The sequence below is a fragment of the Cyanistes caeruleus genome, chromosome 9, assembly GCF_971803275.1.
Source record: "Cyanistes caeruleus chromosome 9, bCyaCae1.hap1.1, whole genome shotgun sequence".
Taxonomy (NCBI): Eukaryota; Metazoa; Chordata; class Aves; order Passeriformes; family Paridae; genus Cyanistes; species Cyanistes caeruleus.
Genome location: NC_141709.1, coordinates 16,279,092 through 16,303,041, shown reverse-complemented (window position 1 = coordinate 16,303,041; position 23,950 = coordinate 16,279,092). Strand labels below are relative to the sequence as shown.

General features: G+C 37.3%; 1 long non-coding RNA gene across 4 annotated transcripts; it reads right to left on the bottom strand.

The window, feature by feature from the left end:
• Positions 1-201: 201 nt before the first annotated feature.
• LOC111932763 (uncharacterized) lies at positions 202-23,789 on the bottom strand. 4 transcript variants are annotated; one of them, XR_015273739.1, is made up of 7 exons: positions 23,148-23,272; positions 13,433-14,281; positions 6,664-6,837; positions 5,499-5,740; positions 4,399-4,470; positions 3,185-3,362; positions 1,691-2,652 (listed from the first exon to the last, which is right to left on the bottom strand). It is a non-coding gene; the product is annotated as an uncharacterized LOC111932763 (long non-coding RNA). The 4 variants fall into 4 exon arrangements; XR_015273742.1 differs by lacking the exon at positions 6,664-6,837 and having other exon boundaries at positions 23,148-23,485; XR_015273740.1 differs by lacking the exons at positions 5,499-5,740; positions 6,664-6,837; positions 13,433-14,281 and adding an exon at positions 23,644-23,789 and having other exon boundaries at positions 202-2,652; positions 23,148-23,313.
• Between the last annotated feature and the right edge of the window lie 161 nt (positions 23,790-23,950).

Below are 23,950 nucleotides of genomic sequence, written 5' to 3'. Positions count from 1 at the left end.
AGGGAGACAGACCCAGCACTGCCTGTTATCTGCCCTCAAGCTGGCTCCAGTAACTAGGTGGGAAATCACTCCCCTGCTCTGAGAGAATACCTGTGTGTGTGTGTATTTCCTTGCTCCACCAGTAAGAAAGTGCCCTGAATCAGCCATAGGGAATATGCCGTTCAGTTGCCAAGGTAAAAGATGAAATCAGGACACATTTAGTTGAGCAAAGTGCATTGTATTTAAAAATTTAGTAACAATTCAGTAACAAAATAAGTGGTTACACTCCTGTGCACAACAGTGGATGAACTCACAAAATAAAAACTAAACTGAAATTTAAAAGTACATTCCTGGACTGCAATTATCAATGAGGACCTCTCCTCCCCTGCAAGATTAGTAGCACAGGGGGCTGCTAAGGCCAGGTGCAAACCTCGCTCAGGCTGCTCCTCCTGAGCAGCCCCTTTCCCTTGTTCTGGGTGGGAGAGCTTACCTGGCCCGTGGCCTGCTGTGGCCACCAATGTAGGCCACCAGCAGCTTCTCCTCTGAGCCCCATGGATCACAGCTCTGGCCAGAACTGAGCCCACTGCATCCATGGAAGGGTCAAGTGTCCTTCCTGCTTCTCCTTGTTTCTAGGAAGACAAAAGTACCTGTGCCAAACAGGCCCACGTCCTCTCAACTCACCTGCTGGTGTTGGTTTCTCCTCCTGAGATTCTATTGTGTTCCTTAGTAGGAATATTGTTTTCAGCTTCAGTTCTTCCTGCAAGTCAGCGGGCTCTAGATAATGTTTAAACTGGATTCACCATGAGAACAGTTTTACACAAATATCTTATTAGATCTAGGACTTATTACGTGAAGTCAGCTTCTAACTGAAACCACACATACCATTTTGGAGCTGCAATGACAGTCATTGCATGTATGCCACTTTTTCTAAGCTACCCCAAACTATCAGCCTTTGCAATCTATCACCATCCTCATCTTCAACGGTAAAAAATCCAAACAACCACTTTGTTAAAATTATTCTGCTTGGACATTCAGTTCTGCACTGAACTTGGCTGTGATCATGGCCTGACAGCACAAATGAGGAGAAGTTGGCTTCTAAGATTGACTTCATGATGAAGTACAATATTCAATATTTTTTTTTTTTTAAATCCTCAACTGAAAATTGGAGATCAGCACAGTTTCTTATTTTCTTGTATATTCTAATTTGTTTCTGCTTCTTGATGAATCCTGTAATTCACAAGGTAAGGGTTTTCCAAAGTGTTCCATCCAGCTTAAGCCTTCTTGAAGGCCTTCAAATATGCAGTCCCACAGAACAGATCACAAATATCAAGCAGCATGATGTAAAATCCAAATTTCACAATTAAATATATCACTGCAAAATTATTTTCTGCAAGTATATGAAATATCTAGTTGAAAATTTGCTTTTGCAAATATTCATGAAAGTTAATTTCAAGTGCATGTATGCTTGTAGAGAGCAAAGTCATAAGCATGATCAATTTGGACTTAATTTCTGAATTTAAATGAATATTCATACACATTTTCAACTATTCGTTTAACTTCAATACAGACTCATCAGCCTTCATTTGCACCTAGTTTTTATTAGTGCAAATCAGGATTAAAAACACTGAAATCAAAAGTTGAGCATGTCTGAATTCCTTGAAAATCACAATTAAAACAGCCTTTCTTATCTTCAGAATGGAATAAATCCAGCTTTCTTTTTCTAGCTTCATTTTCTATCAAAATTTGAGAATGATTTGTTAACTTTTGAAGTTATTGTTCTGCTGTCAGCTAAAGCTATTTATATGCTTTGATACTAAACATTCCTTTACATAATGGTGTCTCTTCCTCCCAATTCCTTAAAAATTACTCATCCACAATACTTCTTTCCACATTTCCTTGGATTCAGTTTAAATGAAGTTTATAAAACTCTCATAAAATTGTCTATTTCAGGCTGATTTCAAATGCTACCAAATTGAATATTAAAAACTCTTCCACTCATGAAAAAAATTGACAATATCAAGTAAAAGGAGGATTATATTTTAGATGGCAAACTTAAGCAATAGGAGGTCAATGAATTATTGAACCATTTTTCTAAAGAGCAGCAATAGTCATACTTAGGTTACTTATATGCTTTGTGTTCTCATGTGACTGAAGGACTAGTGAGATATAATAATACAGTAAAATTGCATTTTTTAAAAGCTTTAGTCATGGCACTTTTTTTTCACATCTTATGATTTACTCTTTCTCAGTTGGAAGAGAACTCAGTAGTTCCTCATTTTATTTGTATCCAAATTTATCTGGAAACGCTAGGATGACCCCTTCAGCTGTTCAGAAAGATGGGATTATATTAAAGGTCATATTTTTAAAGATATTCTAGGTGAGTTAGAAGTGTAAAGGTCTATTCTCCTATAGGATTCAAAATGTTCTAGCCACTTCTAGAAAGGGCATAAATATGTGACTAATTGGCTCTTTTGACTGTCTCCCTAATATTACTTGATCGGAGCAATGCACAATGACATACACTGAGTTGCATCAAAAAAGCTAACAAATTACATTAGAGCTAATCAAGTTTGTGCTCTATGATATCAAACATAAGTCTTTTCAGAAAATCCAAGAATGAACCTGATGCCCATCATTCTTGAAGACAAACCAATGCTTTCTTCCTTCTTTCCCCTGCAAAGATGAAGAAAAGATGTAGAACATCATCTCTTAAGAATGCCAAAGCACTTTCTGGATGTCACAAATGCAATACTTGCATTTACTGTTTGCATTTATATGGAGCTAATTACTTAACTACAAAAGAATTTTCTGGGAAGTATTTGCAACAAATGACAAATATATAAAATAAAAATAAAAAAAAAAATAAAAAGAAAGAAAAAGGGGTTTCCACTCTTCTTTTATTTTTGAACCATTTTTCTTAGATTATCCTAACATCTAAAATCAATATTTTTCTCTCTACTTATTTTCTTCAGAATCCAGCTTCTGGGCATGTTTTATACAAAGCAAAGTGAAAGGCTTAGCTTTGAAGTCACAGAAAACTCACTGACCAAGTGTATCAACAATTCATGGAAATACATGTGAAGGCATAGACCAGAGAACTGGTACAGATCAGAGAAACTACCTGAGCTACTGTATCAGTTCAGTTTCATTTATTAAAAGGAATTGACAAGATACTCTGTATTGGAGTCTCAGATATATTACTTACAGAACAACAGGTCAAACTTTATGAGAAATTTCTGCTGCTGTCTTTGGAGGATGTAAAGGTCTTACTGCAGGAGGATCATTTAACTCCCCTGAGATAAGACATTCTCATTCCACCCTCTTCACCTTTATTTCCTAGATGATATTCACTCTTGTGCCATAATCAGTAATTATCAACAGTTCTGAAAATACAAACGAAACATGACATTTCCTTAAATGCTTTCCTATTATGAGAATACTGAGACAGTCAATGCTAATTGATTAGCTAAGACATGTCTTAGTGAGGGAAACTGGTTTAACAAGGGTTTTAATTTCAGTTTCAGAATTCTTCAGTGTTCTTTCTTATTCAGCAGAATTTTCATCCTTGTCCTCTTTGCTTTCTCATTCACCCCACAGCCATTTATTCAACTCTGTGGTTGTGATGATTGCTGTAGCTGTTAGTCCACACGAAGAAACTGTTATAGGCACACCAAATGGATGATATGAAAATATACCATTGTGATTCATATGTTTCTTTAGGCTAATTTATATTTTAATGAATTTGGTCATTGGGAATTGAAGTACTTTAGCTTCAGAAATAGAGCTTGTTGAAAACCTTTCACTGAAATACATAAATTTCAAGCAGGTTTTCAGCCAGCTCAAATCACTGTTGAGATCCTTTATTTAGTGAACCAACACTTCAATAAATAAGACAGAGATACAACTTTCGTGTAACAATCCATAATTTGATATATGAGAGATAGGGATAGCAGAAAAAGCCATGCCCACTGGGACAAGCTATTTCTGAGGCGCAATGCAGTTATAAACCACAATCTGAAAATTACTCCAAAATCACTTTGCCATTGTTTTGTTGCAGGAGTAGCTTCTTTCAGAAGCTAATTTAGAGAAATCTGAAAGATGCCATCAAGATTCAATAGACAAGTTCTGGTCATAATTGGGAAACACCAGAGTAGCTCATGCGTCAGACAGAGGCAGGAACAGCCTGATGGGAACACTCCTAAGGTGGGAGTGGTCAGTGTTGAAGCCTGGTGTCACCAGAGCTGCTCTGAGGAAGATTACCCATACCAAAACTCCCACAGATCTGAAAGAACAGTAAAACGAGCATAGTTCTTATGTTAGCATGCAACACAGAATTTTGGTGGCAAAATCCAGAACTCAGATTGGTGAACAGAATTCAGGCACTAATAAAACCACTTTGGGAAGGGGTGTAAGCCTTACCTACACCGGGTGTGACAATGACTAGCCAGTGCCTTCTGAATCCATACTGAGACTTCAAGGCATTCCTTTTCCCTGCAAAAAAAATATTGAATTTGAATTTCACCTAGGCTGGATATAGTCCAATATCTGCAAAATCGAGATTTCCATTGGCAACACTCAGCTACAGGAAATCTGAGCTTTTAAAGAAGCCCCTTGCACAACAGACATTTTGGAGTTCTGGCTCATTAGCTGTGGGTTACTGAGCTCACTGCTGCTGGAAAGCCTGTGCTGTCATGGTCAAGCCAGAGTCATCCGTGGTGGCTGCTGTTGGCTCTTTAAATAGATTACTTCAGTTTGGATGGAAAGAACATGCAGATTTAAGATCACAACCAGGAGAATAGGGAAAGACAGAATGAGATTAAGAGAGATATCACTAAAAAAACCTCACACGCTGAAAACAATGGCAGTAAAATCACAATGACAGAACAATCATTTATGTCATACCAGTTTGAGAGAACATCGATTTAAAAGGTGTAATCAGATCCATTTATTGCAAGGACTAAAAAAATATGGAAACTGTGAAAGTGAATACAAATACATCCTTTGCTGTATTTTAAATCAGTAGCATAGCTTTACCCAATTAGAATGAAATCCATCTTATAAGAAATATCTAATTAGATATGGTAAACTTATTTTATTTTAAAAGAAAGACATTGATGACTCCTAATTACACACATACATGTTCTCTAAGTAAATTACTCATTGTCTAAATCATTACGCCCAACTTGTCCTTATACAACACTGGCATCTAGTGGCCAGCGGCCAGGCTCTGCTCCAGCTGGAAGAGGGGGACGGTCAAGCGCAGGAGTAATAATAAACACCGGGTTTTTTGTTTGTTTAATAGATCCCATTATTTCAGATAACGAAATACTGCATGGATTATTATGCTCATGTTAATTACAGGCCTTTTAGCATCCTAGCAGAAGGCACGAACCGATTGATACTCGGACACTGGGAGAGGAAAGCAAAGCCTATCCACTGCCAGTCCAATGGAAACTAGGGCTGTGCCAGGTGCTTTCTGCCATGGTAGCAGCATCGACACACGTAGTCTCTTTCTGTACCTCCAGATTTGTTCCCTGTAGTCCTTTGGGTGCAGGTTTATCAGTGGGCGCTGGGCAGAGGTGCGGCGGCAGCAGGAGCCCCCCGGCAGCAGTGAGGGGCGCAGAGCCATGGGACACTCCGAGCTGCTCCATGCCCCTCACCTCTGACTGCAGCCAGCAAAGTCAGCCCCTTGGCTTCCTCTCAGCCTCCCAATGGCGCACTGCTGAGAGCCCGGCAGCATGTGCTGCCTCTGACTGCAGCACTAGAGATAAAACACACAGTGAAATAAATAATTACATTTTACGGACCTGCATCCTGGAAGTATTTGCAATTAAGGAGAAACAAAATAAAAAGTGATGTGATGACAACATGCCCTGAGAGCAATGCATCACCATGGCCCTGAGTAACCTGTTATCAGCTGAGCACTGCATTTACCAGTAAATCTTATTTTATGAAAACCAAGAACTTTATATTCTAGAACTAGCTAGAAGTTGTGGATAACAACATTGTGAGTATACACTCTTGCTATAGATATCTACCACAGGCTTCGGTGAAAGCAATGTTTTAAAAAGTATATATGCCTCTGAGATCCAATACTGATCTTATTGGTCCAATATGCAAATCCAAGTAGTACTTCTCAGGTCCTCATTGTAACGGGCTACTCCTATTCCCAGAAAAGCCTTGAGGCTTGTTACCTGAAGTCTTGACAAATCAGACATCATCAAATTGTCAGACTGGCAAGCTATGATCTTGGTTATCTGTGATAACCAAATAAAATTCAGATTCCACCTCAATTCACAGGAATGCAGTACTATTTCTGAGAGTCTACAAATTCTAACATATTCCTGGAAGATCTGAGCCCTTATTTCTTGACAAATATATATCATAATTGAGATCATTAATTAAATTTGGAAGGTCTTTTCTTGTGTTCTCAAAAAAAAAAAAAATCACAGTACATTAAACACAGATTTTCAGCATCATCCACTTATTAAAACTAGTATTGTCTTAAATTTATATTCTCCTGATCAATGACATTATGAAAAGACGGACAGAAAATCTTGTAGAAATCAGCTGCTTTGTCCAGTTTTTTTGGAGGTAAAAGACAAGTCAAGAATTTCATGCACCAAACCTGATCTCTAACCAGTCTGGGATTTTCCCAATTCCCTGCTGCTGGGTCCCACTTACCCGGCTTTTTCTCTCAATCCAGCCATCCTGCACAGGGCTGCACTAAGTCAGCATTCTTCGACTGGCTTGTTCCAGTGATCAATAGAGAAAGGACAATGATTTATTTATAAAGCAGCAATGCAGCACTGCAAGAATTAGTTTTCTTCTGGAAATGTTTCCCAGTTTACACATTGCCTACATAAAAGAATGCACAATAAACTTCAGCATGAATTGCAGTGCAAACTACATTTTAACTGTACTCCTTCATTTGCTTCTTTTTTGGGAAGTATTGTGTGGTTTTTTTGCTCAGCTGTTGGGGTTTTGTGGGGGGGGCGTAGGGGTGTGTTATTATTTATTTATTTATTTAAAGCTTGTTGTGTATTGATTTAGCAAGGAACAGGTAATAGCCATATCAATTTTGTCACAGTGAGATGTACTGGTAGAAAAACAATTTTATAACTAAACAGAAATGGCTGATCTATTAGCTAGTATGAGCTATTCTATTATACATAGATTATAGAGCTGATATATATAAATAACTTAAGCGAGATCTGTATTGTAGATATGCTTCAGCTAACATAGGCAGTATTGTTAAAAGCAAAAGGGCCACATCAGCAGTATAACATACACTAGAAACCAATATTTTGCATAGGAAATGGGATATATTTCTCAGAGTTCCTTATTATGTTGATTATTACATTTGGGAGAAATAACATTGAGTATTATTATGGCAGCTTGAGAAATAACAATGTATCTGAATCTGCAAAGAATACAGCTCGTAACAATCTGGGCACACACTCTGTTTCAGAAAAAGTAAATGTGATAGAAAGTGTGTTTTACATCTTCAAGAAGAGATCCCTCCCCCCCCTTTTTGGGTTGTATGTTTCCTCATAATCATCATTTTGCAATATAATGTCAGAATGAAGCACAAAAGAGAATTTTTTTCCAACAATTGGAATTGCCATGGCAACACCCCAGATCTCAGATAAAGTTTGGTCCTGTACTGATAGTCACATTAGCATTTGTTTTTTTGCTAAGCGCAATACTGCATGTGAAAAGCACCTCAGTCTCTCTAGTTATTTATAAGAAGATGTAGTTTGATTATTTCAGAAATGTGAAATATAAAATTTTGACAGCTCCACAGAAAGCTTCACCCTTTAAAATCATGTCTTTGAAATGACACAAATCACCAGAAGAAAATTAGGTACGGTTATCAATATTAAAAGCAGTTGCATCTCTAGTCTCACGCTGAATCTAAGTAACTGTCCACTGTCCCCTTCCCAGCAGCTCTCAACTTCCCTAAACCTACTCCTCTTTAGTCTTTCAATTCACATACATACATAAAGAAACTGATTAATTCATGCAACATCTACTAAAGAATCAAGGAGACTATTTTTACCAGACTTATTTATAATTGCCTTACACTAATGCAAAAAATCAGTTGAAGATAATGACAGACATTTCTTTTCTGACACACAAAAATCCTATCCAAACTATAAGGAAACTAAAAACCTTGAAATTACAAATATTCTATGCTGGCAAATCTATATATCTATAAAGCATATACATAACATTTAGGATTTATTCAGGAGGTTTTTATTCTGTATCATTACTCTGCAGGTTTGTAGAACAACCTACCAGAAACAAAATACAAAGAAACAACCATGACCATTTGAGTTGAAACTTGATTCCTCTCCAAGCAGAAAACAAAACCAGAATATACTTTTTATCATAGTACCATACAGTTCATATTTCAATCACTGATATTTTCAAATACTTTAAAGCCAAATGCTGTGTTTCAAAAAATCATGATGGAAATATCTACAAGATAATCATTACTGTTCCCAAATAAACTGTCTACAAATAGACAGACTGCCAAATCACTTATTATGAATTTTAACAGTTCCGATGACAAAATAAAGGGTAGAGAATGCAAGATGAGACTGAAATTCTGTTGCAAAAATAAGATTTGAGTGCAAATCACTGGGCAAATGTCATAAACAATAAAAAAAAGCAATTCAAGTATGTGGTCTTGCTATACTCAAGCAGGTACCACATACTCTGTAATAAATACAATAAAGAATGTACTACACAACATTTCCAGCTGGAGAGAGAGTAACTCAAATGCAAGATCTGTGTCTCTTTTCTCTTTATGGGACAGATAGGTAAACAACATTGGCTAGGAAAGGATCTTTCAGAGTCCTGACATTAAACAAAGCAGTCATGGCTGTCATTGGAAAGATCCTGAATCCTAACACTATTTGAGTATTCAGGGTCTGCCTGAAATACATGCTGGTGTTTGAACTGTTACTATTCTCCTGTTCATATACAGATACAACTTCATAGATCCAGGATGTAAAGCTTAACTCCTCAAATTAAAACCCTGACAAGCTGCAATCTATATTTAAGGGCAGAATAAGCTAATGACAAAAGCACGAACCTATGAAAATCAAAAGCCTAGGAACAGATACTGATGGCTGATGTGGGGCTCAATTTCTAAGCACCCAGAAGAACTTTTAAGTCCCTGTTTACTTGCCCCAAGAAATGTACATTATTCTTTACTAGGTATCTCAATACCTTCACACAACAGCATCCTACCCTGCTACACAAGTCCTCAGAGCTAGATGAGGAGTCCTGCACCACTTGTGAGACCAACAACCTCCACAGCTGCAAAATCCTTGGCAGATAAATTCTGCACATCCTGGATGAGGTCCTGAGAAGCCAGGAGCACATGCTGCACTAAAGTCAGCTCACATGTGGTTCCCTTTTAATATTTACTGTGGGATACTAGGGAAGAGAAAGGAACATTATGCTACAATTCCTCAACATCGTTTAACTTTTTTCTTTACCCTAATAATTTCTATCTTGCAGAATGGGCTGTGAGCTTTACAATCATCATTTGGGTTTACCCCTGCTTTAATGCACAAATTCTAAATTAAGAGACCTTTTTCAAGGAAAAGGCAAAGCATTCTGTTAACACACATCATATTGCACTCTCCCAAGCAAAATGTTTACTTTGTGCAGGTAAAAACTGGGACCTTTTTGAAGACATCGGCATACTTTGAATCAGCTTTTGTGTATTTGATATTGTTAGGCATTCCCTGTGATGTGAGGAAAAAAAATAAATTAAGCTATGAAAACTCAGTATTTTGGAGATCATAAAATGAAACAGAAAATTCGGAGTGAGATGGGAAGACAGACAGCAGTAAGACTACATCACTAAGCATCTGGTTTTTTTCACACATTTCCTTGCTGCCCTACAATTTTTCTAGTAGCTCCTCTTTGAAGGGAATAACACATAGGTATCTGTGTCACTGGCAGCTCTATCTGCAAGCAAGCAGTTGTGATTTGCTTATGCAGTGTTGTGTTTTAATAGCCAATTGAAAGCATTACTGAAATCCCATTGCACATTACGATGACTCTTGTTCCAGTAACTAAAGATGTAGTCCCCAGGAAGAGCCATTTGTGTCAGTGGAACACAGCTGCAGCCATAGGGAAGCAAAGGGAATCAGCAGCTTTGGTCTGATTTGAAATAGGATTCACCTCCTTTAAAGTATTTATTTGCAAACACCTTGCACAACATTTTTTAGAGGAGTCTCCATTTTTTCTGTTCTTAATTATTTATTTCTTCAGGTGTTTAGATTATTTTTCTAATCTTTCTTCATACAAATATACCTATTCCTTTTTAAAAAGTCTATCAGCTCTTTTTTTAGCATCCAGTATGTTCATACATGGAAGTTACACACTCAAAAACATATGCCCCTTTTCAACTTGTTCTTGAGCTCTAATGGAGGAAAACCAGAAACCTTTGAAATATCTTTCTTCCTGTGAAAAAAAGTTAGTTTTCTTTTTTTTTTCATTTTAGAAAAACATTCTGGAATGACCATTGGAAGCAATAGTTACTGAAACTGTTTCAAAGACATTTACAAAAGCCATCATATACAGTTACAATTATTTCTGTAGAGAGGCACAAAGATGACAAAAATAAAATTCAAGACAATTCAAAACTCCTCACCTCTTCCTAAAAATCAGGACTATGTTTCTGATGACTCCTTAATTAATAGGTTGGGCTAGGAATCTGCTTCTCATGCTGTCTAAGTTGTGTGTTGTGATATGGAACAGGTCACTCAATCTATATCTGCTGCTCTCCTCCCTTCCTTAGCTGTCTAATTTATACAGTGAAATATCAGGACAGACTACAACGCTGCTGCCAACACAGCACATAGGAAAATGAGACATGATCTTTTAAATATAGTATTCATTATAACACTGGCACTGGAAACATTTTACTCTTTTACAATGCAAATAAGCACATCTTAGTTATGGAGGTTACATATACAGATGTCACAAAAGCACATTTAAAGACAGGCAAATATATGAAAAATCCCAGAAGAATCTGAATGAAGATTAAATTTCATGGGGTAGAACTCTGATCACAAAGGACATTTTCTGCACAGTGCATAATGGAGGGTACAGTGTATTCATTTATATTCCTCAAATGTTTACATTTTCAGTGTTTACAGTTTCAGTAATTAGAAAAGAAATTTGGATGTTAGAGTTTACATAAATAACAAAAACCATTAAGATGCCTTTTTCTTGTGACTTTTTTTTCTTTTTATCTGCTTCATAATGTTTTAATTTCCTTTATACGATCTCAAGATATTAAAGTCCAAATCACCTAGCTATATTGCTGGCAAAATAAGTCATATGTCATGCTCAATTTTAGAGTCATTAGCTATCTGTAGACATTGTCTTATGCAGTGGACTTAAAAAACCTAAAGAGAGAAAGACAGAATATATCTGAGGGTAAAAAGCCTTTGTGCGTGTTGATGGGAGCATACGGAAGAAACCAGCAAGAACAGTGGATAATGGAAGATTGCTAGTGCAGGTAGTGGGCTTATCTATATGACAAATTGATGAAGAATGAGGAGGAAAACTATGTTGATTTAATGCTGGCAATTTGAAGCATAGGCTGCACAGCTGTTTCAGACAGAAATACTAAGATAAATTCAGAAGCAACCCCTGCTCTGACAGATTAATAAAAGACCAGGAATTATTTGAGCTTCTTAGAGGAAGGGATCACTAAAGAGCCCTTCAAATACCCAAGATATTGCACATAAGAATAGAAGAACAGTTCATCCAGCCTTTGCCTGTCTGTTATCAAGAACATGCTTTAAACTGAGAGTAAAGCTTTTCTAGCAGATATGAAAAAATACATATTAGAAGTTAAAAAGTAAAGAACCAAGTGAACACCTGCTACTGATACAGTTTTAGGAAAAAAAGCCATTAGTAGAGCCTTCAAACCGGATACCTAGTAAAAGGTTTACCTAACATAAATTTTTAAAAAAGCTATATTGGGTTCTCTGTTTCAACACATTTTTTTAAAATTATTACATGCAATAGGAACATTTATCCAGGTAAAGTGAAGATACAGACTTTTTACACTTCAAAAGTCAGACAAATCAACTCCATGTAAACATTTTCACCAGTGCTTTAAACATGCCTGTGAACACTGAGCCCTTCATTCTCTGGTCAAATATGAAAAGGCTCCTTCCCCTGGTTCTGCCAAGGGTGTACTACATGTCCTGCATGCTCACTGCTGGCAATGTAAGTCTACACAGTCATTTCAAACTTATTTTAGCACGTTTTACTGAACAGCCAGCCATGCTTCCTAGCTAGATTTCTGAAAGTTTGATTTACTGGCATTATTGTCCAGCACTATCAGAAAGGTTACACTGCATCAGCAGAGTTTTCCACTGCTCTGATCCAGAACCCTTTGGAAAAATTATATGGATTAATTCACAAACCAAAGGATCAGAACTGACAGTCAGTTCTGTGTTAGGAGAGAAGTATTTGTCCTATGGAAGAATACTTAGAAGTGTTAAGACGGCAAGGTAGCATTAAAAAAAGTAAAAAACCACCCCAAAACTTAAAGTAAGTACCTTTGGTATCCCTCCCCTCCTCCCTCAAAAGGAGGGAATACTTCAGTGGGATGGCTCACTAATGAATTATTCACAGAAAGGTAGGGCTTTCTTTCCCAGAGGTTACAGCAATATCAAGTGAAAACAAGTCAGTTTGCCAAAAAACACCAATGGTGTAGAACATTTCAATGGATGATGACACAATCACCCTGCTAATGATGTGAGCTCTTTTGGTGAGTGTATCTGAATTACATTTCTACAAAGGATGCCAGGCATTACCTATAATTTGATATTTAATTTTGGGAAAATTTAAACATTCACAAGCTCCTCTAAGCAAATTCTAAAGCCAGGTTTTATGTTTAATTTATCAGTATTGCCTAAGCTTATTATTCATCATACAGTCCTCTTCCAGCACTCTTTATAGAGTACAAGCCCTTTAAGCAATAATTTTAATACTAAAATGACTTAAGTTGTAAAAATGCCTACCACCACCTCATCTCAGTTCTGGAAACAACTCCTCAAACCTCAGTTCAACAGATAGTCCTAAACTGTGGGGAAGACCACAGGTCACAAATTGTGACTTACTCTCTGATATTTGGGTTGGGCCTATTTTTCTTATAGTCCCTGTAGATATGTTAGAGAAAATGTGGTATTTAGGATGCTTTTTGTTAAGCTGTTGGTTCTGATGGTCAAAAAGAAAATTCCTTTGTCAAGAAACCTATTGGGAAAAGATCTGTTCTGAGTTTTTTCACCTCATTCACAACACCACCACTTAAATACAATTTAGAAATAAACTTAATTTTTCTAAATAGATCGCAATCCACAACTTAATTTATGCCTAGTGCTAGTAAAAGGTCTAAAGCACCTACCTTACAGGATAAAATTTGAAATTCATCCAGTGGACTTGATTCTTATGTGAAAATCTTTGTAGACTCATGTGTGTTCTTCACAGTCTTTCTCATTCTCAAGAAGAAAGTTAAGATCACTTCAGAGTTCACTGCACTCATAAGTCAGTGGGAGGGGAATCTCACAGAAACTCCATGTCAATTCTGCACCTATATTAAGTTTTGGTGCATTGTATGAGAAAATCTTAGCCTACAACTGAAATTTATATTTGTGCAAATCTTGATCTGCCCAGTATGCATGAAAATTAAATTACAGGCAAGGAATTAAGAATAATTTCTAGACTGAGCCATGGTCAGATACTTAAAAAAAAAAAAATGTCTGATGCTACCTAAAGATCCAAATTGTACAGAAGTGTTCCAGCCCAAAGTTGGGATAAACTTTAGGATAACAGCATAGGGCTTCAAAACTTTGTTGCCCTCAAGAACACATGGTCTCTGGGGAGGAGTGTGTGCACTGCCTGCAGCACTGCCAACACCAGCAGTCCTGTGACAGCCGATGTCTATAACCAAAGCTGGAATCAGTCAAGCATTTATTTGCAGGTACAGGAAAGCTTTCCTTCAAAAGTTGTTCTCAAGCTTCAAAGTACGACTAGTGCACCTATAGCCAGTCCTTCTCCCTAATCACTGTGTATTTGCTGTCACATAGTCAGATATGAGACTTCATAAGCCAGTATCTTTCTGGCCAAGGAATTACTAATCGCCATCCTTCACTCCATCAAACTGCTTGGATCTTGGTTGTGATGATTTTTATTAAGCCTGTGGACTTATTCCTACTACATAACCTCCAATTCTCACCACAATCAGCACCAATGCCTGTAACGAAGACAGAATAACACATTTCATTATCTTTAAGGCAATACATTTAATCTCTGAACAGTGACTACATGTTATTCTTAATGGTTTGTTTCTTGAAGCTGCTTGCTTAAGGCTGACTAATTTTATCATGTTTAATATCCAGTGCAAGGTTTGGCTCTGCTTGACTTTAACTCACCTTACTCCTATCCTTCTCTAACTCTTTTGCGTATGCCTGTCAGTCCTCTCTGCAATCTTTTTCATTTTGCTAATTTACTTTTAATTGTTTGGCTATTGGTGCAGTTAAATTATTTCTACGCTTTTTCCTTTGTTCCAGGTATTAAGGCCAGAGAGTGTGAAAGCTTCTGAATAAGGAAGTTCCAGACCATTTCCGCATTTAAGTTTCAGGGCTTCTTTGGTAGATTGATTCACACCTGTAGAGTATCGAGCTTTGAAATCCTCAGTTACACACAGATTTCTTTTCCTCCTGTCGTTTAATTTTATCTGAACCACATATCATACATTCCTCAATCGGCTCATCTAGAATATCTTCATTACTTAAATGAAACCTTATTGATGAAGTTAAAAAACTGTCAGCTATTATCAGCAGAAATAACCAGTACTATCAACATTTGTTCTCCAATTTATTCTGAAGAAGTTAAATACTTCCATATGCAGGGCTGCCCACCCATATGGTCACAACTCCTAGTAGTACTTAAAAGCTTTAACCACGCACAGAATGTTAAAACATAAAATTCTTTAAAAAGATCCCTTTTAATATGCAAATTCAACCCTACAATATCCTACAGACTCACAAAACTAATAAAATTTTTCTATCATTCTCTTACTTTGAGGTGGTTTTGATTCAAACAATATAGCTACACTAAAGCTATTAATTTCTTTAATCTGCCTCATAATTTAATATTCAATTCTACCTTTTGTGATTACCATATCAGTTTTCTCACCTGTTTTTCCACTACATGCTTGTAATCCATCCAACCATTAAGAATTAAGAATCATAAAGGCTGGAAAAAACTTCCAAGATCAAGTCCAACCTGTAACCTAATGCACAATGCCCACTAAAACCTATCTCAGTGTTATACTACTTGAACTGTTTCTGCTGTCAGCTCCATCATCATTGGAAAACACTTGAACTCTTTGACTTGACTTTTTCTGTTAACGGGAGATAGGTTGGGCAGCCCAAATCTGTCTTAGCCTGTTTCTTGGCTTCAGACTCATTTTGTCTGTCATGCCAACTTCAGCTGCCCAGAGGCAGATTACTAAAGCTATTTCCTATTTTCAGTTTCTTCAGAATGCAGCAGTACATACCATTACCTACCTTTTGATCAACTACGAGATAATTTGTATCCATCCCACTCTGCATTGTGGTTACCTAAAAATTGACTTATTCATTTTTTAAATAGACATAATTTTGTTTTAAAATCATTTGCATTTCAGGCCATACTTTTACTGGAGACTCATTCCTCCAGCTTCTGTGCTGACCTGCATGCTACTACATAACTTAGCTTTTTTTGTACTAAAAAATAATGAGCAAAAAATTATTTCTTAATTAGATTATATTTTTAAATATGTTGCATAACCAGGGGACTGTTTAAATCTTTTTTCATCTGGGTTTAAGTTCATAACTACCATGTTTACTTTTATTGTTTCCTTTCACTTCCTTTCCTTACTCCTATCATGTTTCTTTGTTCAGTGTGCATGTAAAATTAAAGTTGAAGCATCCTCAAACCAGTAGCATATTTTCATGGAAACCTTCAGCTAATTTGCTGTCTCGTGAGTAACCCGAATTGGTTCTGCTAAAGCACAGGAATTAGGAATCTTCTTGGGGTGTGCTCCTAAAGCCATCAAAAGGCACACAGATATCAAAGCAGATTTGCTTCGATCTACTCAATGACTTTTTAGCAGAGGGAACAGCTGAAGGTAAGAATGACTGCAGCACTGTATCCAAAACTCTTCTGTATTGCCTTATCAGCATAGGGCTTCAAACAGAATCCGTACAGCTTATAGGAAATTATATGTGATATTTTTGGCAGAGTGGGAGCCAAATATAAGTCTTCCAAGTCTTGTATCATTTCTCCTGGTGGGTTGAAGGGCTTTCTGAAACACAGAGATACAAATTCACATGAAGGCACTCCTAAAGTATTCAAGCCTGCTGAAGAGCTGGAGTAATTCCCAGCTGGTTCAAAACCAGATGAATTTACCACTGAGACCCTTCTCCCAAGACTCAGCTATTGATTCTGGTCTCAACAGAGTTTGCCCATCTTAGATACACTCTCGAAGGTGCTAGAATGGTTAAACTGGAATTTCTCTTAAACAAAACCAAAGGTGCTTTCAGAGATGTTGCATATGGAAAATGTACCCTTTCCAACAGTTGTGCTCTGTTCATTGCTTTTTTCCTCATGTGTATCACATGAGAACAAGAAAAATCTAAAATTCTAATCTGTTTCAATAGTTTCATATACAGTTTAGAAATGTGAACAATTTGGTAGCATAAATCATTAAGCCAGTTTGAAGAGAAATTTTTACAGAACACCAAAATAACTATTATAGTAAATATGGCCACAGGCCACACATATAGAAATGCAATCTAGCAGATGGTCATTTGCTGTCTTAAGTGATATGGCATACAGAAAAGAAAATATTATTCTGTTAATGCTTCAGAAGCTCAACAAAGCCAAAATAGCATGCAAGTTTGCTTCACGGAAAAGAAAAGCACGATTACATACTTAAGGCAGAAGGAACTGACCTCTCTCATATCTGAACTTTTCCAGAGTATGGAGTAGGTTAAGTGTAAATATTGTACTACATGCCTCTTAAGTTCTTGTATATTCCTTCCTATAGTCTTCCTTTTTGAGGTCTACAACATCCTTCTAGCAATTGCTTATCAGAAAGATGGATAAAGAAGAGAAATTTAAAGTATTTAAGCTTTCATGTAATATGATAGGGATTTATTTCTTAGGAGCTGGGGAGGTACACCTACTCTCCCCTGCAGTTTCATCTTGCATAACAGCTTTTCAGTGGTAAACAAGTACCAATGCTAACTACAGAGCTCACTGCAATTCACTAGAACACAGTATTTCAATGACACAGTCTAGCCACAAACCTCATTTTAAACAGAAGTTCTCTTGCAAATCCACAGGGTCAACATCATCAGTGCATTGCTATCACATCATCCCTAAGTGAAAATTCTGTTGGATATAATAATGATCTAATTAATCCCATTGTTTCCCCTCTAAGACACAGACCAATCTGGTCTTTTTCATTTTCTCACAAAAGAGAAAACTGCAGGAAGCAAATGACTGCTTGTGCTGCCACTGTAAATCACATCTGCTGGGATACTTCCTTCCCATCTGATCTAGAGCTCTCACAGCTGCAGTCTGACCATACTGTCCAAAGTCACTCTATTCTTGTACTACATCATGGTATGGTCTTGAAATTTAAATTGTTTCCCTTGCTATTCTTTTCCAGAATTTGGCAGTAGTTCTCAGCATCTGGAGACAAATACGTCTCAGTTTTCAAGACACAGAGCCCACAAAATTGTACACAGTGCAAACACACTAAGACAAGCTAAGGGGAAATGAAAAAAAAATGCCAATCTACAAAATTACTGAAGTCTGCTCCTCTGTGCACTTGTTCTCATGCAAACACTTGCTATATAGCATTCCTACCAAATACATCACATGCCTTAGCTAATCCCAAGCATGTCATGCAGTGGTAAGGGAACAGACAGTAGCTGGCTTGTTGCTTTTTGTGTGTTCTGAGCAATGGCAAATAAATACTCTGTCACTTTACTGTCCACCAGAAGCAATAGATATTTTTAAATAATGAAGATATTTGGGGGGATTAAATATAAAACTAGGGCACGAGTGCCCTAATAGTTGTTGACTATACTACCAGTTTTATATGGATGTACTCTGGCTGGAAAATTTTGAGGTTTCCTGAGAAGTTTTGCCTAAGGAGTAAGAGATCAAGGCACAATGTAAAAAACATTCATTCTTCTATAAATCTATCTCAGCTCTTTTTGAGATTTAGGCATATCTCTTAATGGTGTTCAAACTATTTTGAACTATTTAGCGACTTTTTAACAATTAAAGTTAGGAAAGGAAGAAGATGTCACAGGGAGGAAGAATCTTAGACCAGTACAAGGGCTTTTCCACATATTAATCTTTGCTAAGAAAACTATCCTAAAGTACTGTAAACACAGCTGTTCCCATTTTAAGCTTGACACCTATGTTGGGTAAGCTCAGTGGTCATAAAGGACCCCAATATCTACTCCTTTGTATTTCTAAATTATTCACAAACCTGCTTCCCAACCAACCAGATTGTCTGATAAAATAGATTGTTCTTTGGTCACTTCTGAGTCTCACCAGTTTCCAGATTTTTAAACAACCTCCAATATTAACTAAAATGCATAATTTGTTTGCAAGGACTTAACAACAGCTCTTCATACACTGAGAACAGTTTATTGCCTTATAGATTACAAAAATAAAAAAAATAAAAAAAATCAGTCACAGTCTGTGCAAATGACAAGAAAGTTATCCATGAAGTAAATCCAGAATTTATACCCAAAGACACTTCAGGTACCCTGTCAGGCTATCTGGATTTTCCTTCAGCTCTGGCAGATTGTAATTGTTTACTTAACCTGGATATTGATTGTAGTTAGACTGCTGGCTCACTTCCTTCAGCTGCAATTCTCATTTTGGCAGTTTCACATACATCACTTAAAATTCCTCTCTGCAGCCATGCTGTTCACATTCTTTCCTCTGGGTCATAATTACTAAACATGACCATATTTTTATTTCTGCATTATGATGATGGGTTTTTTTTAAATTTTCTGATCTTTGTGGAACAAAAAGTGGAAGCTTTTAGCAAGAATGACCTTGAATCACCATCCTATACAGTTAGTACTATACAGAGTTTTATGGAAGAGCTCAGTTAAAAGTGAGAGATTCTCCAGCAGTGTAGCTGCAGTATGAATTTTCTACATGCTTTATGACTACCTACATACATGTATACCTTTATAGACTTTTTATCAATTAGTATTAAACTGTTAATTAGGTTGCATATTCTTTCAAATTTTATGTCAATAGTTCATATGTGAATTTGAAAACTGAAAAAAAATCTCCTTTATAAAACTTTCTTAGTAATCATCCTGGTAGTAATAAACTAAGGCAAAAAGCACACAAATTTACTATCTAAAAAAATAAGCCTATTAAAACATCATGAATATAGAGCGTTAATTCAACCACGATGTGTCTTCCGTATTGGTCTAAGAACTCTCACCCACCACAAATGTACTTAGGCTCACCTACTAAAAAGTTTTGAGGATTACTGAAAGCATGTGAACATTAAAGATTGCCAAATCCATATAAAGCAATTCTATAAAGGCTAATTAACTTTGAAATGGTGGCAAAACCTGTGCCTAAAACGTCAAAAAATGATCATCAGTTTGCATGATGTTTTCAGAGACATTACACTGTACCAGACAAAATACAGAATTCTTCAATGTAAATGGATTACAAACAGACACTTGTAAAGAAATAACATTCATATCAACCACTGTCACTTTTCTTAAAATTTATTTAACAAGCAGGACTACACCTGGTCATTGATAAACAGGATAACTGAGGTCCAGTATTAATCCAGTAAACGCTTTATCTAGAGCTCCAAACTAGGCATGAGAAAAATTAACAATAGAGAGAACTCTAATTCCTGTATCAAATTAACTCAATAAGCCTTTATATATGTGTAATATATGAATATTTTTTGCATACTTTCTGACATACTTTCTAGTATTTCACTTAGTACATTTCATACAGTATGGATTGCTAAATATACAGTTCCTCAACAAACAACGACAGAAGCATTTATTTGAAAACAGGAAACCATTTTTTCAGCAGAAAAGATAATGCTGTATTAGAACAGATAGACTCTATTTGACAATATAAAAGTATTATACTCCCCTCACCCTCTCCAAAAAATCAATGCTTTCATATCTAATGAAGCTTGAGAACTGCTTTTAAATATTGTAAAATACATGAAACCCAATAGTGCTTCACCTGGAATATTTTTATGTCTAAAATTTGGCAGTAACATAACTTAAAAGGATAGCACATCTCCAGATATTGATCAGGGCTTTGTACAGCTGCAATGCCATAAAAATGATCTGCAGCTATAAAAGAGATAACATGATTATGAGTACACTGCATTGTAATTTCCTTTGGGCAGTCAGAAAGGAAAAACAGTCTGATAGTCCCTGAGAAAAATAAGCTTGCAGGATATCCACCATCTGATAGATGAATCATTTTACAATATTCCAATTAAAGAATCTTCCAAACTTCAATTAACAACAACAACAAAAGTAACCCAAGAACTTAACAATTACCTTTCAACCACAAAACAAGAGGCAGCTGAAAAGCTAAGCAGCTCACAATGTAGAGAGCTTTAATGTCGCAACTTCCTTGCGAGTTCAAGCACAGAACATAAATAGTTAACCTTATTCTGAGCCATTAAATGGAGCTTACTAAAAAGCTTGCTCTAATAAATGGTATGATATGAAGGTCAGCCCTTAATTCACCATCAAAATATCTTCTGGGTGTAAACATAATGACTTCTGCTTATGCACTACACAACCCTGACAAGAATGCTACTTGACAATCCATTTCAGACCTAGAAAAACGTTCTCATTTGCGTCAAGGTGCTGAATGTCAGCAGATTCACTAACACGCTTATTTGCACTGCAGTGGTGGAACAGAGTAAAATACCATGAGTCCTCCATACCCCGCTGCTGCCTGGCTAGGGAGATGGTGAAATAAAACAAGATTTAATCCTGTCCATATCACTGTGCAGTTGGTGAAACTTGACAAGTCAACATTAAGTATTCAAAGTGGTATTGTGGCCTAAAGGGATCACATGCAGCCTGCACATAAGAGCAAAGGAATAGCTTGGTTCTGCTTCGGCGTTTGTAAATTTAATTTGTTCAAGGAAAAGCAACTCTGGAAGGGATTACTAGCTAGGATCAACACTCTTACCAAAGAAAAAGAGAAAATGCAAGAAGGAATAATATTGACGTTTTTGTAATACAAAATAGCTTTTTGGGCTTAAGTGAATAAATAAAATTTGGAGGCAATTGTAGCTCAACACCAGCATATGAGAATATTCCACTTCCTGAGTAGGAGGGCCTGGGAAGCTTGAGTATTTCATGGAAAATATATAGGAATTTAGAAGACGCCATATTTTACTAAATGTTAAAAATCTATTTAGCAAAATATTGTCAAGCATTGTTTTGGCGCAGTAAGTGGGGCAACGGCATTCATGGCATAAAATCATCTAATATATTGACTTTTAATTATTGCCAGGATCTCATTCCACAGGTTCAGGAAAGGTTATCTGCAGTAAAATTTGTAAACCCTTGGTGCCCAGGAAACATGGAGCCTGTGAATATACACAAATGGAAATGAAGAAAAACCAAGATCTATAGCAATGCACTTCCAAAATAAAAGTACAAGAGAAACCTGCAAAACCCCTTCGCTAAGTGTAGCTTTGTATTTACACTATCTGTAATATCTTTGAATAAAACAATTATTCAACTATTTAAAGTAATCTCTGATCCTATAGCAGGAAATGAGCACAAAATTCCTAAGTCTGTAAAATGTCCTTTTTGGCAAACAATGCAGGGGAGAGGTGCTGGCAACGACTCTGGAACTCAGCATGGGTGGGAAGGTGCACTGAATATGTATTTGTTTACTCAGCCCTTTCAATAGAAATTAGGGACAGCTGGGGTAGAGGGTGGGGAGGGCAGTTGAAAATGATCAGAGAACAGTCTCATATTTTGTTTTAGCAGGGGTCCTTTTGATGATTAAGCCTCCAAATGACTGTTAAATGCAATGCATATTTTTCTAGAGTGAAGGACAATGAATACCTTTTCCTTATAGATTGATACTTCAAATATAAAGCACAGAAAGATAAGCGCTGCCAGCAAGGAATCTAAAAATATGTCTTCTTAAGCTTGATTAATGAGCTAATAAAAAGGTATAATAAGAAAAAATCCAATTAAAGCATCTTGTGATATTTCTTTCAAACACAAATAAAGAATCCAAGAACACGGTAAAACTTTGAAAAATTAGTATGATTCAGACAACAGCCTCAGTATTCATGCCTACAGTACATCAATTTTATACTTTCTTTGACTGGCTGTCCTTTATTTATCATCTCTGATGTGTATTGTCTGAAATTATGATCCTTGATGAGTTTTATTTTGTTATTGCCTCACAAGCATCTGAATTTAAATACAGACATATTAAAATCTCGGGCATTATACAGGTTATAGGTACTTTGTTCAGAAAACCTGCAGGGCTCTAGCAGAACATGTGGAAATAAGGGCAAAGCCAGTGGAAACTATATACTATCAGCTACATATAAAGTCAGAAAACAAACCAGCTACACTTCTCTCTGATGGACAAAAGACAGAGTAGAAAATTTATATTGTAATAGTCACTTTTCATCAGTCTTTGGTACCTGAAGGTAATCAGAGGACACGGGAGCAGCGACGATACTGGAAAGGAACTGTAAAAAACACAGAGGGAGGAAGAGCAGGAGATTTGACGCCCGATGAGAAGCTCCTGCAGCACAGGCCCCAGCAGGCCCCTTGCAGCGGCTGGAGGCGGGCAGCCCCCAGCGAGGGCCCGTGGCAATCTGCGGGGAGAGCAGCGCTCCAGAGAAACCCCGAGCTCCTCAGAGGAGCAGAGCTGAGGCACAGCAAAGAGCAGGAAGGCAGGGGCAGACTACACAGGGTCGGGAAGAAAAGCCTGGGCATCTCGTACCAGTTGTTATTTTAGTACTACAGAAACTGTTTATGTTCACTTACTGAAAGGTCTCAGCCACCAGCGAGTGTCCGAGGCTCCAGGACAGGCGGATCCCATCTCCCTCTGCCGGCGGCTCCGCGCGAGAGACGCCCTGCAGCAAACGCTGCTGGCACCTCAGGCGTGGGGCGGGCCGCTGCCCCCGGCTCCTCAGGAATTTTAGAGGATTTTCTAAACAACAATTAAAATGTCTTAGTAAACTCTCTCTAATTAGGCAGACGTAGTCTTTATCTCTTTGCACAGTTCAGTGAACATTCGGTGTTTTTTATTTTAATCCCTTTATTTCAAGTTGTGGTTCAGGACTTCGCTGAAAAGCGTGAAATATCAAATGCATTTCCCCATCAGCTGCCAGCAGTGGTTCACCAAGGAATACTTTCCAAAATACTTTCGTTTGATTACGGGGTTTTGCCTTTTCTAGTTTGACAGCAAGGGAACCAAGATACACAAAGGCAATGTTGTATGTGCCTGTTTAAGAACCCGCCCACGATTCCTGAAATTTACATTAACAACAAAGTTGACTTCAGCTATTTCAGGCGGCGCCTGGAAAGACGTGCCCCGTTCCCCACTGAGCAAAGGCGGGCCTCGGTGAGGAGCCGGCCCCGCAGCGGAGCTCCCGCGTCCGGCACAGGCGGTGTGAGGGAAACGCTGAAGGGCACGGCAGCTCAGAGCTGCCTTCCCCTGCCCGGCCCTGGCCCCTGCAGCCAACAGCGCCCGCCATCCCTTCAGTTCAATACTGGCAACTTCGAAATTACACAGTTCCGATGGTTTTGCTTTTGAAAAAAAAAAAAAAAAAAGGACAGCTTTACTG